Here is a 17,074-nt window from a genome sequence, read left to right on the forward strand (position 1 = left end):
AGTGCAAAGAAAAGTAAAAGATAGCTCTTCTTCTATCTCAGGGAACTCAAAGCCTAATGGAAATGTTAACATGCAAAGAACCATATTTATATATGCATACATACATACATATATGTTATATATATATATGTTCATATACAGGATAAATCAGAAATATAAACAAGGGGAAGGAACTAGCATTAAGAGGGTGGTCAAGAAAGGCTTCTTGTAGATGCAGAACTTGAAGGAAACAGGACAGCCAGGAAGTAGAAGTGAGGAGGGAAAGAGAGCATTCCAAGCATGGGAAACAAACATTGAAAATCAAGATGGAGTGTCTTTTTTTGCAAGTAACGTCAAGGAGATTAATGTCATTAAGTCGAAGAAATGTGGGAATAGGCAAGGTGTAAGGAGATTGGAAAGGTGTACAGGAGGTGAAGATGACATGGTCATTGTTAGGAATATCACTTTGACCAACTCAAGAGGATGAACTGAAGTGGTGAGAGATTAGGCAGTGAGACCAATCCTACTCTTTCCAAGCATGAAATAAGGAACTCTACCAGGAAGGTACCTCAGTGAAGAAAAGGTATGTCTATGCATATAGAAGAGATTTTATAAAGGTAAAAATCAACAATATAACCTTCTAAAAAAGCTGCCAAATTGATTTTTCACTCTCCTGCTCAACAATCTCTAGTAATTTTCCATGGCCCCAAGAATAAAATACAAATGCCTTTGTTTAACTTTTAATGTCCTCATTAAATTCTAATGGAATCTAACTTTTCAGTCTCATTGGACATCACTCCTCCTTCTACATCCTGTGATCCCAACAAAAAGACCTCCTCTCTGTTCCTCTCCATCTTAATGACTTGATGTTGGCTATCCCATACTTGGAATGTATTTTCTCTTCATCTCGTATTCAAAATGCCTCTTTGATCAAGATGCAACTCAAGCATTACCTTCTACAAAAAGTCTTTTTTATTTCTCCAAATGCTAATACCCACCCTCCCTAAGTACCTTGTATTTATTTGTATCTTCTTTCCTCATATTTAATCTATAAATACTCCCTCATTAAAATGTAAGTTGCTTTAAAGTATTGATTGTTTGCTTCATATTATACCCAGAGTCTTGTACAATGCCTAAAATGCAGTGGGAACTTAATGTTTGTTGATTGATTCATTCATTTTACTCACTAAAAAATTAAGACTTGGAGAAGTGAAATTATTTGCCTATGATTCCATAGCTAGTAAATGGCAAAGTTCCTACTTCTGGTAGGAAAACTTTTTAACAACATCACAACTGTTTTCTGAATCACTGACATTTTTCAAAATTGTAAGGGAGTAACTCATTATATTGGAAGTATTTCTCTCCTAAATGTAACTCTAAGTCAATTCAACATAAGAAATGTTCACTGAACACCTACTTTATATGTCAATGGTCTTTGGTTATCCACATTGGAAAGCATTCAGGCTATAGCAATTTTAAGGGCAAAGAGGAAAATAGTGGCATATTCTGAGAGGACATGAGAATTTATGTAAACCAGTGGTCAGTTTCCGATATATCAGACCCTAGAACTTAATGATCTCTGGTCCAAATGCAGGTGGGAGCTTAGTCACTGGTATAAGTTAAATACAACTGAAATTCTAATTTAATAAAAATCAGTACATCAAGGACTGGTGATTTGGCTGATATGAGAACTCTCCTGACAGAAACAGAGAAGTCCTTTATAACTTAATTTAAGAAAATTGGTTGATTCTCAGAATTTAAGTGACTTACCAATAGTACAAAAGCTATTAAGTTGTGGAATTTGAACAGATGGCTTCCTGACTACACATTTATTATATCATCAAGTTATATCAAGCTATATCCTTTTTAGCCAAAAAGCTACTATTGTCCTTCTCCAGGGTCTTCCCCCTTCATCCTCCTCAATTTACAAATCCAACAGGGATACATTTGGTTTTGCTTCAGGTTTCTCTTGCTAAGGACAGATAGCAAATCTTGTATGCAGAGGTTGGACTTGTTTGTTAGTCTACATTTTTCAAAGCACCTGGTTTGGAACTTAGAGAGGAGCTTCTCTGACTGACAGGAATACTGTAAGGGAAGTAATTTTCAAGAGACGAGCATTTGGTTGCCATGGTTTCCAACAGACAGAAACTCCAAGGTCAATTCCCTGAAAATCTTTCATAGCTGATATCAGTGGGGTGATCCTACATTTCTAATCACTTTTCTTCCTATCCAAAGAAAGGAGATTGCTCTAGCAATGTCCGTTGTTTTTGGAAGCGGGTGGGGGTGGGGGGGGAGGATGAAGTGTTTAGTGATACGGCCGGTGGAGAGAATGAGGAGAATAATAATAACCCCTAAGGAGGAAAATCTGAAAAGGCAGAAAGCAGAAAACTCAGCAGGCTGGCTGACCGTAGTGACAAAGCCTGTCCCACTGATCCCTGGGGGACTGGAGGAGGGAAGCAGCACTTGGAGAAATCAAGTTTTAATAAACCTGAAAAACCCCCTTTCATCTTCAGATTCGGATCCGCAATGAAACTAAGCCTGGCAAAGCTCACATGGAGAGCCTGCCCCCAGGAAGGATTTCAAGTCGGCGTTGTCTGAATGATGCATTTTCTTTTCTGATCACGGCAGTCTCAAGGTAGGGGTAAAAGCAGTTCCTACCCCACCAGACATCGGGCTGAACCAGCGGCTCAGGACACCATCCCCACTTCACTGGGGGAACCCTCCTAGCCTCCACCCCATTCCTGTCTCCAGGGCTTTTACTTCACACATCAGTGCCCCAGCCTTCTGAATTAAACTACTCTGCTAGCACAGCTGCCTTATCGATTAAACCTGTTCTTGTCTGGAGGAGCTCAAGATGTTTCCAGGAAACCTTCCCTCCCCCTCATCTCCCTCTCCTCTAGGGAAAGGTATTTCGTTTAGAAACCAGATCTCTCCTGGGAGCTCCACATAATCACAGGTGTTCAGCATTCTCACACAATCGCTGCATAATCAGCCATTAGCAAATGGCTGTCTTAACCTTAGGCAGACTAAATAGTCATCCGTATAAAAGCATCTAATGGGCTCCAGCAACCTTTTCTCTCCTGCAAAAAAGAGGTCTCTGCTCCATGGAATGAAGTGGGAAATCCTGATAACCAATATGAACCGTCTCAAAACTAACCTCCCCAAATCTTTCAGTCTTTTAAGTAGTTTTTCAAAGTACTTCTACACCCCAGGAGAAAAGACAAGAAGACATGAAAGCAGTGTTGTTACTTCTTGCCTTCTATTTCTCCTCTCTCTCTGGCAGTAGAAAAAAGGCAGTTTGCAAATCAGTTTTAAAGGTTGTATTTTAAAAGTCAGTGATTACATCTTCTTTCTGGTTAAGTGCTTGAATGCTAATCTTCTTGGTGTATATAATGTATATGTATATGTATGTATAAAGTATATCTCATATATACACACATGTGATACATCTATTTTTTATGCATTACATATCCACATATGCATAAATACATGTTTATATACAAAATGCAAAACTCAGTTCTGATCATAGAAAACTCCAAATTCACCTGAGGACCAAGGCAGAGGGATTATTGTCAAAGTTATATGTTTTCATTGTTTCATCTCTGTGTCTTTGCCTCATTTTATACCTAAGACGCTCTGCCATACCTTCTTGTCTTTGCATCTCTAAGGTCTAAATTCCATGTGTTCTTCCCTCCAGATTTGTAACTAGCATAGACCAGACAGGCTTTCAGGTGCCTTTTTGGAATTATGGGCCACAAGTGCCTCTGCAGTACTTTCTAGATTGTCCTTTCCCAATTCAACTCTACTGGTAATGACCTTTGAGCTGCCATACCTACACTTCCCTGATATACTCTTCTCTTGTGGGCTAGGCCACTTCACTTGTACACCCACAGCACAGCTATCTTGACAGCTTTGTATTCCTCCAAAGGGCAGCTTAGTGGAGAAGAGGGACTGGGAGTGTGATTTCACTGGTAGTAACTCTTACCAGTATAGGTCAGCTCTTTCTGTGCAATTTATAATCTTAAAAGAGTTACCTGGAACACTTTACAAGTGTTAATCACTTTAGAAGTAAAGCGACTTAGGGGTGGCTAGTTAGAGTAGTGCATAGAGCACCAGCCCTGGAGTCAGTACCTGAGTTCAAATCTGACCTCAGACACTTAAGAATACCTAACTGTGTGGCCTTGAGCAAGCCACTTAACTCCATTGCCTTGCGAAAAAAAAACCCCTAAAAATGTTTAAAAAAGAAGTACAGTGACTTGCTCAGGGTCACACAGCCAGTACTCAGCTTTTCCTAGTTTCCAGGTTAACTTCCTATCCATTATACTTTACTTTTTCTAATAACTATAGAGGGGCTGGTTGAATCAAAGTAGAATCAAAGGGATCTGGTTTTGAATCTTTGCTCTAATATTTCCTATTATGTCATTGGGAAGCTTATTTACATTTTTTGCTTTGTTAATTGAGCAATTTGGGCTAGAAGACATCTATTTCATTCAGGGTCTAAACACTCTAAGTCTTCAGGTTAGCAATGGTTCAGATATAGACACATTCTCTTCTAGAATTCTTGTTACAATAAAAATTTTATCCATTGGGAGTCATGGTATAGTGGAGAATGTGTTGGAATTAGAGCCATGGTTAATATTAATATTAATATTAAATTCATGTTCTGACTTTGACCCTTACTGGTTCTATAGCTTTGGGTAATTCATGTTGCCCCTCAACACCTCAGTTTCCTTATCTGTTAAATGAGGTGGTTGGTTGAGATAGCCTCTAAGGTCCCTTTCAGCTTTAAATCTATGATCCTATACTTTATGAACCTGAGGTTCTTAATCAATCAGTTAGCAATGATTTATTAAACATGTTCTAAGCACACTGTAATTTAGGTACTAGAGATACAAGTTTAGACAATAAGACATTCCCTACTGATAATGAACTTACTTTGCAAGAGAGGTTACAAGTACATATAAGAATATATGCAGCAAAAATGTATATGTAAATGTCAGTAGTTAAATATAATGTGATTTGGGAGGGATAGTGCTAGCAGTTTGGGAGCTCAGGAAAGGCTTCATATAAAAGATTGTGCCTAAGCTGTTTCTTAAAGGAATAAAGGGTTTAAATGTTGTAAAGGTATAATAGAAATTTTTAATTTTTAAATTTTCTTTTAATTTTTATTATTTGGAAATTAGGGCTATTCCTTCTGCAACTTTTAGTTAACTGAAAGCCTTTCTATTAATATTAACCTAAGCTAACTAAAACCTGTCTCATAGGATGTGAAAATTTCTTTCAGACCTGAAATATTCCTTAGATAATAAGGCAGAGAAAGAGCCACAACAGTCCCTGACATCTATAGTGACAGGTAGATCTCTCCCCTCAGTCTATTTATGAACCCTATAAAAGTAGTTTAATCTGTAACCTGACTTAATTTGCCTATTGTCTGCTTAACTAAGTTTGTTAGATATGATATTATGATTCTATATAAGTTTATTCAACATTAAAGGGAGCATGGCATTATAAATCTTTTTTTCTTTAATTTTTAATGGCATAAAAGGGATGTACAGGACTTTAATATATAAAAGAATTTTTTTTGGTCATTCTGATATAATTTTGTTTATAAGAGGCCTTGTTAGAATCCTAATGATTGTTGAGATTTTTTTTGTCTGATATCTGAACCTATGCTTATGATAAAATTAGGTTAGGTTTTTCTAAACTCTATAATTTCTGTGTTTTATTAGATCAATTTTGACAGCAGTTACCTATGACATCAAAGGAGCTATTTCTCCCATAACCAAGGTAAAGATCAGGCATGTGGGATAGCCAGTACAAAAATATAAAAATTCCTGAGGAATAGAGAAAAGTTTGGTTGGAGCTTTCCAACCAAACTCCAGTGTTGGAGGATGAGTAATATGCAATGAAATTAGACAAATGGTATAAAGCCAGGTGGTAAAAACTAAGCACAGTATTTATTCTAGAAGCAATAGGAAGCTACTAGAAAATTAAATATGATAAAGGTGTCATATGATTAGATTTACTCTAATGAATTTTACTTCAGTAGTATGTGAAATGGACAGAAGAGGTTGAAGAAAACCAATTTGAGATTATAATAATCTTGTTGGAATATGATAAAGGTCTTAAAGTAATAGATGTGTTGAGTTCAAACTGTCTTTGGATCATACAGTTTGAAATGTCCAATAGGTAATTAGGAATCTGGACCAGAAGCTTAGGTGTGGGATAAAGAGATATAGGAGTCAACTGCACCTCATGAAAGCTGATGAATTTCCCAAAAAGAGAGCATGGACAAAGAAGAGAAATGAGATCAGGTCAGAATCTTGGCAAAAGCCAGCAAAGTAGACTGAGAAACAGCCATCAGACATATAAGACATAATCCAGGAGAGAGTAGTTTCAAGAAAAGTAACCTGTAAAATGGTGATAGTAGTACCATAGTACCTACTTTATAAGGTTATTGTGAATTTCAGTTTAAATAAGGCACAAAAAAGTGATGTGTAAACTTTGAATACATGAATTTCATTTCTGTTTTTTTAGCATCATTTCTGATGGACACGTAGTAATAATTCCTTGTTCTTCTAGCACAATAATAACTAAGAATCAACAGCTGAAAGAAGAAATGAAATTTTTAGCCTCAGGAGTAAGGCAAGCCTCGGTCTTCTTATCCAGGTTCCTTTATGGAGTACTTCAGAGATGAGGCATGTTCTGAATGTGCATCTCAGTGGGAAAAACCTTTTAAAAGGTCTCTTCTGATAACTATGTCTGTAAACTGAATAGTGAAGTACCCTTGAAATTTATAGGCAAAAAAAGTGTCTTGCAAAGTGACACCTGTAAAGAAATTTCCTGGGCAATTAAAATGAAAGAATATAAGCAAATGTAAATATGAATGGGAAGACAAAATAGAGGGTGTCTAATACTTCCTATCTCAATCAATTGATGCGCATAAAGTGGTTTTTGTGTAAACAATATTGTCTACACTCCGTAATCTCTTTATGAGGTACAATTCAAAAATGCTAATTACTCCTCTGGGAGCCTTAAAAAGTTGGAGAAGTTTCAATAGTTAGTTCAACAGTTCAATAGTTAAGCACAGTATAGGAATCTGGGTTTAGTAATATCTTGAGGCAGATCAGAAGGCAAGGGGGTAAGAAAGAAGAGGAGTCCAGAGAAATAGAGTAATACTTCTTCCCTCTGTTGACCTATATATTTCACTGGACCAAGGGGAGCAATCGGAGATGAAGGCATCTATCCAAGAGCAGGAAAACATATCAAGAAGGAACAAGCGGTCACCCAAGAAAAGAAAAGCAATAACCAGGAACAGAAGTATACAAAGAATAAAAAGGAATGAACATAGGCACATGTGGAAATAGAAAGCTCAAGGGAGGAATCTTTGAATATGACCTCTTGAATCAGAGAAGAATGCCAGTTATGGACTCAAGAAAGAGCTTTCTCTGGCTACTGCCAGAGTTGTGAATATACCATTTGACCACATGCTTGCCTCATTACCCAGTTAACTTTGTGTATGGAGGTAGAGGGAGGTAGAGAGGAGGAGAGGGATATCTTATATATACTCTTATTACTATACCTTAATCAATAATCTTTTTTTTCCCTAAAAGCTAATCAAAATCTGGTTATTTGGAAATCATTGGCACTAGAGGGGACTCATGAACAACAGTATTAGCAAAGCAAGGTAATTAGGGTTACTTCTACAACCCAGAGAACAGCTTTCCTATCAAAAGTGCAAATTAGAAGTGCAAGTAAAAAAAATCAGGAAATAACCCCCAAAAAAGAGGTGTTATGTCATACCATGGTTTTTGTGCATTTTTTTCTTTTATATTGAAATGTTCAAGTTTGTGAATATTTGTTAAATTGTGGGGGATGTTGAGCTAGCTAACTCTGGATACCAGAGTGGGTAGAACATCAGCCCTAAAGTCAGGAAGACCTGAGTTCAAATCTAGCCTCAGACACATGCTAGCTAATGTGACCTTGGCCATGTCACTTAACCCTGATTGCCTCACATCCAGGGCTATTTCCAGTCATCCTGATTCATATCTGGCCACTGGACCCAGACAGCTCTAGAAGAGAAAATGAGGCTGGTGATTTAGCACATCATTCCCTTACTCAAATCCAATTCATGTACATTACATCCCTGGTGTCATGGTCTTCTTTGGAAGGGGAAAAACAATCCAAACAAACAAAAACAAAAACAAAGGGCAAACATCAAATAGCCTCTGAGATACCAGTTAGTTCTTAATATATGATCCTACTTTCTCAGTTTAGTTGGGAAGCTATCAGTCCATTTAGAAGGCTATTAGTAGGGAGGGGCGGAGCCAAGATGGGGACATGAAGGGATCAAGTCTTAGGAGCTCTCTGATAAAAATTCATAAACTAAGGACTCTAACTAAACTTTTGAGACACAGAACCCACAAAGGGACCCAGTGAGGCAGTTCTCCTACTCAAGGGAACCTGGAAAAGAGCAGAAAGGCTCTGCTCCGCGGGGTCGGAGGGGTGGCCCGCCAGAGGGGTGGCCCACCAGAGCCAAAGAACTTCAGCCTCCCGGAGGCAGCCCCAGGGCGCTGGGAGCTATGGCTCACAGCAGCGGGGGAGTCTCCTAAGCTGCACCCCGGGGAGCACTGGCACAAAGTGGGGCAACAGCGGGAGACCTCTGCCAGAGCGAGCACGTGGAGCCCAGCCCTCAGGGCACACAGGCAGCAGCTTGGTCTTTTGGCAGCCCAAATCCAGGAAACAGAAGCAGGCAGAGGCAGTAAGCAGGAGCCCCCAGGGCATGAGCACCCAGGGCATGAGCCCATTGAGCTGAGGGAGGGGAGTGAAGAGAGAGAGAGACTGCCAAGCTCTGTCCTCTGCCCCTGGAACAGGACTCTGGGGCTCTGACCACATTCAGATCCTGATCCCAGTCTAGGCCCCCCCATAGAACAACAGGGCCCCCCCTCCTCGGCCCCATGGCAGAGGGGGGCACTTATGTTCATTCACAGAACAGGAGGGAGGACAGAACCTCACAAACTGAGACCCTTGTGGGAGTGTCCCAAAAGCTCAGGAAGCACCCCAAAAATAGGCTTAGGCTGGGAAAATGAACAAAGAAACAAGAGGAAGACCATTGAGAAATATTTTGCAAATGAGCTCAAGAAGGATCAAAATACTCAGTCTGAAGATGAGGAAGCACAAGCTCCTGCATCTAAAGACTCCAAGAAAAACAGAAATTGGGCTCAGGCTATGATAGAGCTCAAAAAAGACTTTGAAAATAAAATGAGGGAGTTAGAAGAAAAACTGGGAAAAGAAATGAGAGATGCAGGAAAAAAACTTGAAAATGAAGTCAGCAGCTTAGTCAAGGAAATCCAAAAAAATGCTGAAGAAAATAGCATGCTAAAAAACAGCTTAGGTCAAATGGATAAAATGGTTCAAAAAGTTATTGAGGAGAAGAATGCTTTAAAAAGCAAAACTGGCCAGATGGAAAAAGAGATAAGAAAACTCTCTGAGGAGAATAAATCCTTCAGACAAAGAATAGAATTCAGGGAGATTGAAGAATTTACCAGAAATCAGGAATCAATGCTTCAAAACCAAAAAAATGAAAAATTAGAAGAAAATGTGAAATATCTCATTGAAAAAACAACTGATATGGAAAACAGACTTAGGAAAGATAATTTGAAAATTATTGGAATACCTGAAAGTCATGATCAGGAAAAGAGCCTTGACATCATTTTCAAAGAATTACTACAGGAAAATTGCCTTGATATTCTAGAAGCAAAGGGCAAAATAGAAATGGAGAGAATCCACCGATCTCCCCCCAAGAAAGAGATGCCAAAAAACCAACCCCTAGGAATATTATAGCCAAGTTCCAGAACTCCCAAGTCAAAGAGAAAATATTACAAGCAGCCAGAAGGACACAGTTCAAATATCATGGAGCTGCAGTCAGGATCACACAGGACTTAGCAGCAACCACATTGGAAGCTCCTAGGGCTTGGAATATAATATACCGGAAGGCAAAAGAATTTAGAATGCTGCCAAGAATGAACTACCCAGCAAGGCTGAATGTCCTCTTCCTGGAAAAAAGATGGACTTTCAGTGAACCAGGGGAATTTCATATGCTCCATTTGGAATGGCCAGAGCTGAACAGAAGGTTTGATCTTCAGATACAGGACTCAGGTGAAGCATGGAGATTGGAGGAGAGGGGGGAAATATGAGGGACTTAATGAGGATGAACTGCATGTATAGAAAAATGACACTGATAATACTCATATGAACCATCTCAGTTAATAGAGCAGGTAGAGGGAGCTTTTATAGTTGAAGCACAGGAGAAAGCTGAATTTGAAGATAAAATATGGTGTAAAAATGGAGTCAATAGAAAAAAGGTAAATGTAATGGGAGAAAGAAAAAGGAGAGGGGGAAAAGGCCAAGATATTTCACATAATAAGATTTTTTTTTATTACAATGAGCTATTGCAATGATATGGAAGGGGGGAGGCAAGGGGGAATGAGGGAACCTTTGCTCTCATCAGAGATGGCTAGGAGAGGAAACAGCAAATATACTCAATGGGGTATAGACATCTGGAGTAAGAAGGAGGGGGGAGCAGGGGGAAGGGGTGGAGATGTGAATAAAGGAGGAGAGTGGTCAGATATAACACATTTTCTTTTTTACTTCTTGCAAGGGGCTGGGATTGGATGGCCTGCCCAGGACCATAGGGCCAGGTGGATTCTGGGCCCAAGGGGTGGTATGGGGGCTCAGGGCTTCTTGGCCCCAGGACCAGGGATCTGTCTGCTGCACCACTCAGAGACCCTACAGCAGATTCAGAGTGAAAGGAGAGAGAAAATATAGTACATGGTAGTGGAGAAATAAGAAAGGAGGGAATTGCGATCAGCAATGGCAATGTTGGAAAAATATGGAAGTAACTTTTGTGATGGACTTATCATAAAGAATATGATCCACTCAAGACAGAGTTGATGGTGTTGGAACAAAGACTGAAGCACATTTTTTGTTAGTATTATTTGGGGGAGGGTGCAGGGCAAGTGGGGCTGGGTGGTCTGCCTGGAGCCACATAGCAGAATGATCTTTGGGTGTCTGAGGCCGGATTCGGACCCAGGAGCTCTTCGCTCAAGGGCCAATGCTCTGTCTGCCACCCACCCACCCCTACTATTATTACTATTTTATTTTATTTTGGGTTTTTTTTTCTTTTTGTTTTTTTGCAGGGCAGTGGGGATCGGGTGGCTTGCATGTCACATGGCTGGGTGATTATTGGGCTTACGAGGCTGGATATGGACTTGGGTGCTCGTGGCTCCAGTGCTGGTGCTTCGTCCATTGTGCCACCTGGCCATACCTACAATTATTACTATTATTTTTTTAATTTTAATTTTTTTCTCTCCCCTTTACCTTTTCGCCCAAGCAAGTCTATCTATATTCATGGGGGGAGGGGTATTTTGTTTACTTGTAAACAAGTATATTTTATTAATGTAAAAAAACATTTGTATGAAATGAGAATTAAAAAACATTAAAAAAATAAATAAAAAAAAGAAGGCTATTAGTATGGACAAGAGGTAATGGGAACTTGAACTAGAATTAGTGAACCTAAAAGCTCTGTCCATAAATTCAAGATCTTGCATTGAAGTAATTTCTGTGTTCTTCAAGGTCTCAAGCTGATATTACTGTAGTTTTGTGACCTAGGGTGAGTTATTCAACTTCCCCAGCCTCTTGATAAAAGTTTCATTCCTTCCATAATTCTAAATATAGTTAAATCAAGTAATATTTTGCAATGTCTTGTCTTAGCTCAACATAAAACACATTTCACTTTTTCCTCTGCATTTTGCTTCACCAGCCAATTCTGCTCTTGGGGACAGGGACAAAGGCTTCTATCCATTGTGAATGTCCTAATCTTCAACTCACTCATTTTTCACTCCTGTTTCAACTCACATCTGACACATAAACACTCTGTGGGAGAGGTACAGTCTATATAAACATTCCCTAACAATGGACCTTTCCAAGCAAAATAGAGAAGCCCTAAGAAATGAATCAGACTAATTTAGGCCCCAGCATTTATGGTGACATTAATATTAAACTTAGGAGAAATGTTCTGTCAGGGAGGTGGCTTTTAATCCAATAATTTCTGAAATCCAATGAGCTACCACAAATACCTACAGAGGGAAAACTGAAGCCAGTAAGGTCCAAATTCAAACTCTGTCTTTGACATATATTTGCCATGTAAGGGAAGACATAGCACTTCTTTGCATTTGTGTAGTAGGATATTGTTGCTGAAATAAAGCTACCAGAAGGGAGAAATCATAGATGTAAAAAACTAGATTTTTACTGTGCAGGTTCAGGATTAAAAAAAATCTCTTGAATAAAGATTGGAATTTTTGACAAAGCTTGTTATAGAAAATTATGTCAGAGACAGACAAATAATTTTAAAAAATCTAACAATCTTTATGGTCTGACTCAAGTCAGATTCATTATCTCATCCTTCCTTCAATGAAATCGAAGTTGAACAAACAATCACAATCTCACATATATCCTATGGAAACAAACCTAATAGAACAGACTCTTAGGATAAACTAAGTCAGGTTATGTTGAACACTGAGTTTGCAAAATTGTAAACTTAAAAAAATTACAGATTTACATTTTAAAGAAGTCACAAAGGGAAGGAATAATTCATATGTCACAAAGATAAACCAAGCATAACCAAAAGTTCAGCAGGGAAATTCTTTCACAAATGAAATCTTTTTGGAAGACTTTAAAGATGCTGTATTCTCTTCTTTCTCTGATTTGTTTTCTTATCTCACAAATGTCAAAAGTATCATTCCATGATTCAGGACTGTTCTTTTTTGTTGTTTTGTTTTGTCTTCATTTATCAGGTGAGGTTAATATTACTAGGAAACTGCTAAATACATGGGAAAAAATGCATAATAAAATGTAATAAAAAGAAGATGAAAGATTCCCATTACCCAAACAATCCTTGGATAAATCTTTTAACCTGCAATCATTATACATTATTCTCTAAGACTGTAAATTGAAGAGAAGATGCTGACCTACATTGTTCCAGGGAGTTTCCTCCCCTCTGATTTTTTTTCCTATAACAGTGAAATGAGTCTAGTCCTTGCCCCAGTCTTCAGAAAACAGTTATGAATCAGGTCACCTGTAAGTTTCCTTCTAACTCTCAAGTCCTTGATCATGGCTGGTGGGCCAGTCATTGTGGAGATTCCTATGGCTGTTACTTGGTGCCCTGCTTTGCCTCAATTTCCCCATCTATAAAATGAAGAGGTTGAGCTCAATCACTTCTTAAAGCCACTTGCGGCACTAAATTTATACCCTAAGATCCTTTGATTGAAGTAAGCCTGGAACTTGGCCAGTTTGTCCACTTGTCACCCTCTCCAATGCCCTACTGTCCCCTCTAGCAACAAGGACTTCATCCAACCGTCCTCTAAGAAGAGAGCTGAGTCCATTGGAAAAGGGTGGCTCTTGCTTGCTCCCAGTGCTCTAAGATGGAAGATGACTATGTCTGGGCTGAACAGAGGCATATGCAAGCTGAGGTTTCTTCCAGGGTGTGCACAGACAAGATGGATGGGGATAATGCAAAATGAGGCAATCTCCTGCGCTCAGCATGAACCCACATCCTCTTTGCATTAGGTAAAACTGTCACTTTTGAGCAGAGCCAACTCCTCCCGCCGGAACGAAGGCAGCCTGGAGCACATCAGCAGCCCGGGCAGCCGATGAAAGGCATCGCTGGAGCCTTTGATACAAGATGCATATTAGAGCACGTTTGGAGCCTTGCATATGCTCCCGATCCTCCCAGCCTCCACCCCTCCCAACTCAGCCCAGCTAGGCTGGCTTGTGAAAGGGAAAACCTGGAAGGAAGCGGCCCAAACCCTCAAGGAATCAGTAGTCTGGGCTCTGAGCAAAACCCGAAGTGGAGATTCCCTTAAGAGATGGAGGGGAGCTCCAGCATCTCGTGTGTGTGTGTGTGTGTGTGTGTGTGTGTGTGTATGTCCATAATGTGTAGCCTATTAAGTATTCCCGTCACTGGTTTCTGGTTGAAAGATGTCCCCCATTTTGTGCATACAATATCAAGTGCTCTCAAGCATGGGAACCTGGGAGGGGTACGACATGCTCATTCAGAATAATGTCAGGAGCCCCGGATTCTTCTTGCTTTGGTAGTGTGAAATCGCTTATTTATGGGTTGCATTCAGGGTCCCGTTTCCAGTAATCCCGCTCTCTAAGAGATCCGACTCATGAATGTTTATCTTTCAAATCAAGCTGAATCTAGCAGCTTTTGTTCTCCAGGGGCATACATCAAGGTCTGCCTTCCTTCTTGCACGTTTCTCGCCCCCCCCCCCCCCCCTTATAGAAATGCACGCTCAAGCCTCGCCTATTAATTAATCGAACACTCCAGCCTGAAAGGAGGACCTCTGGGGTCTCCCATCACAAAGGGCGAACTTGTTTGCCAAGGGGTTTGGGGACGAAGTTGTATTTGCCAAACCCAGACGAAGCACTCAAGGCTAATGGGAAAGGCAGGGAGAAGGAGGAAACCTAATAAAGAACTCCCAGCAACTGCATATCCGTCAAATGTAGGGCTAAGAACGCTGGCAAAACCAAAGCAGGACAAAGGGAGCTACCCAAAATCGAGAAGAAAATAGCATTTCTTTGCAGGGTGGATCGAGGAAGAGGGTGGCCTGGGTTATATTTATGGATATAAAGAGATTAGTTCTCTCATATGCTAGATGCAGGGGGATAATCTTTTAAGATTGTAATTGATATGTTCTTAAAAATTAAGGTAAATTTCTGAATGTATTCCCCTTTTCTTCCCTTATAGGCAAATCTTCACTTGTAACAGAAAAATAAGGAGGGGGAAGCAGATTTAACAAAATTAATAAGCACATGGATGGAGTTTAGCGCACATAGTTCCCCCTTATTGAGAAATCAGTGTTAGAGATGGGAGAAAAACAATTAAATTTATTTATTTATTAGGTACTTGTGTAGTCTCTTAAATTCTCTAACTCAGTTTTCTCATTTATAAGATGGGGATATAATACCTTGCTTCTTACTGTTGAATGTAAAATGTATATTAAAAACACTTTGCAAATCTTAAAGCACTATATTAAATGTAGGTTATTATTGTGATTATTGCTGTATATCAATGTGAGAAAATGTGCTTAATAAGAAAGGAAGTCTTTGTTTTTTTTATCATGGACACCACATGAATTTTGGTTCACTGTGTAATAATAATGTGCTTTCAGCTAAAGAAGATGAGATAATGTTGATAAAACGTTTGAGGCACCAAAAGGGGAAGGTTTTTAACTCCAGACAAAAATATATATTTCTGTGCTTTCTTGATTAAGAATGACTGGTACTATGGGTGATTGAAAACAGAACACATATAAATTTAATCCCACTTAGGACCAGACCCATGAATAGAATATCAGATTTACCACAGGATCATTTAAATGTTTCATATACAAAGTCTGTTTAATGTAGGGGGTGGGGGGAAGGTTAGATTTGGAGTCAAGAAGTCCTGGGTGTATAACCAAACGCTAATGCTTACTTTCCTGTGTGAATTAGAGTAATTCACTAAACTTTTCTGAGTTTTACCTTCCTTATCTGTAAAATGGGGATGACACCAACTTCAAAATGTCATTGTGAAACTGATGAGAGCTGGAGTCTACAAAGTGCTTTGCAAAAACTTTAGTGTGCTTTATAGGTGTCAACTTTTTTCTTAATCATTATTATGAAAGGCTCCTCTGCCAGATCTGTATCTAAAACTGAGGAAAGAATGAAAGCCATCTAGCTCTGTTCCCAGGATTTTTTCCCCTAACTTTATTCTGATTGCAGATACAACAATGATAAAGTATGATATAAATGTTCTCATGTTGGTCTGCTCTCCCATACCATGAATACTTTAGATTGTGTAAAATTCCCAGTATGATGACACATACACTTAGGAGCTTCATAAAAGCCATATGTTTTTGTGCAATTTCTCCTTCTTTATTAGGAGAAATGCCACTACCCCAAGTATAAAGGCATATTTATTATAGATAAATTGCTCCTAGGTGCTTGAAACTGGCAAAAGAAACCTGGAGATTAGATCATAACTTTCTTGTCTCTGAAACTCTGAAGGTTTCTTAAGGGCAATGGAGAAGGTGTGAATAATTGTTAAGCCCTTTTCTTTGACTTTGAAAAAGTAGGGCTGTAGAAGATTCTTGAGCTACTCTTACTAAGATTTTAAAATTTTCCTCATGCTGTTAGCAACCACAGAAGTTCACCAAAAGGGAAATGATGTGTATGTCTGTCTGTGTGTGTGTGTGTGTGTGTGTGTGTGTGTGTGTGCAGAAATCTTACATCTGGGTAAGTATCATTTTCTCTGAGCCTCAGTTTCCTCAACTATGAAATGGATTACTCTTTGTGGTTCTGTGGATTGTAGCATGCCAATACTATCTATGGGATTTTTTTTTTGGCAGATACTGGAATGGTTTACCGTTTCTTTCTCCAGTGTATTAAGGTAAACAGAGGTTAAATGATTTTGCCTGGTGCCACATAAAGAGGATTTATATAGCAGGATTTGAACTCAAGTCTTCTGCACTGCAAGTCCAGTGCTCTATCTACTGAGTCATCTACCTGCCTCCTGTAATGAACTAAAGTGCTATAAAAGGTAGCTATAATTATTATAATACTCTCTTTTGCAATAATGGCAGATAGAAGATTCAGGAGACAAAAATCTTTTCCAGGTCTATGCATGTTTCCCACTACAATTGAGATTATAGTGATCCCTTTAACTCTTACTTTATCTTCTTGCCTCCAGTATGACCTGCTGAGACCAAGTAATGGAAGATCTCAAGACTTGAAATATTTGCTGTACTCTTAATAGATTCATATAGTCAAAGCACCTGAAATTTGGAAGGCACAGGATTCCCTATAACATACCATTTCTTCTAAGCAATCCAGTCTATGGTTAATGGTCTGTCTTTAAAAACTGTTACATAAAACTCTTCATTTTATGTAATTATCATAGGCTTTCAGAGCATGGAATGTTCTGAACATGTTCAGAACAATGTTTAGAACATAGAATGTTGTTTTGCAGGTTTTGGGACCAATTTTGTTTTCA

The 17,074-nt window shown here is 39.0% G+C and overlaps 1 long non-coding RNA gene across 2 annotated transcripts; it reads left to right on the forward strand.

The window, feature by feature from the left end:
• Positions 1–2,501: 2,501 nt before the first annotated feature.
• On the forward strand, positions 2,502–16,797 carry LOC141494725 (uncharacterized). 2 transcript variants are annotated; one of them, XR_012470548.1, is made up of 4 exons: positions 2,502–2,614; positions 5,709–5,766; positions 7,593–7,666; positions 14,789–14,906. It is a non-coding gene; the product is annotated as an uncharacterized LOC141494725 (long non-coding RNA). The 2 variants fall into 2 exon arrangements; XR_012470549.1 differs by lacking the exons at positions 7,593–7,666; positions 14,789–14,906 and adding an exon at positions 16,772–16,797.
• The last annotated feature ends 277 nt before the right edge of the window (positions 16,798–17,074 follow it).

Source organism: Macrotis lagotis, chromosome 8 (genome assembly GCF_037893015.1).
Source record: "Macrotis lagotis isolate mMagLag1 chromosome 8, bilby.v1.9.chrom.fasta, whole genome shotgun sequence".
Lineage (NCBI taxonomy): Eukaryota > Metazoa > Chordata > Mammalia > Peramelemorphia > Peramelidae > Macrotis > Macrotis lagotis.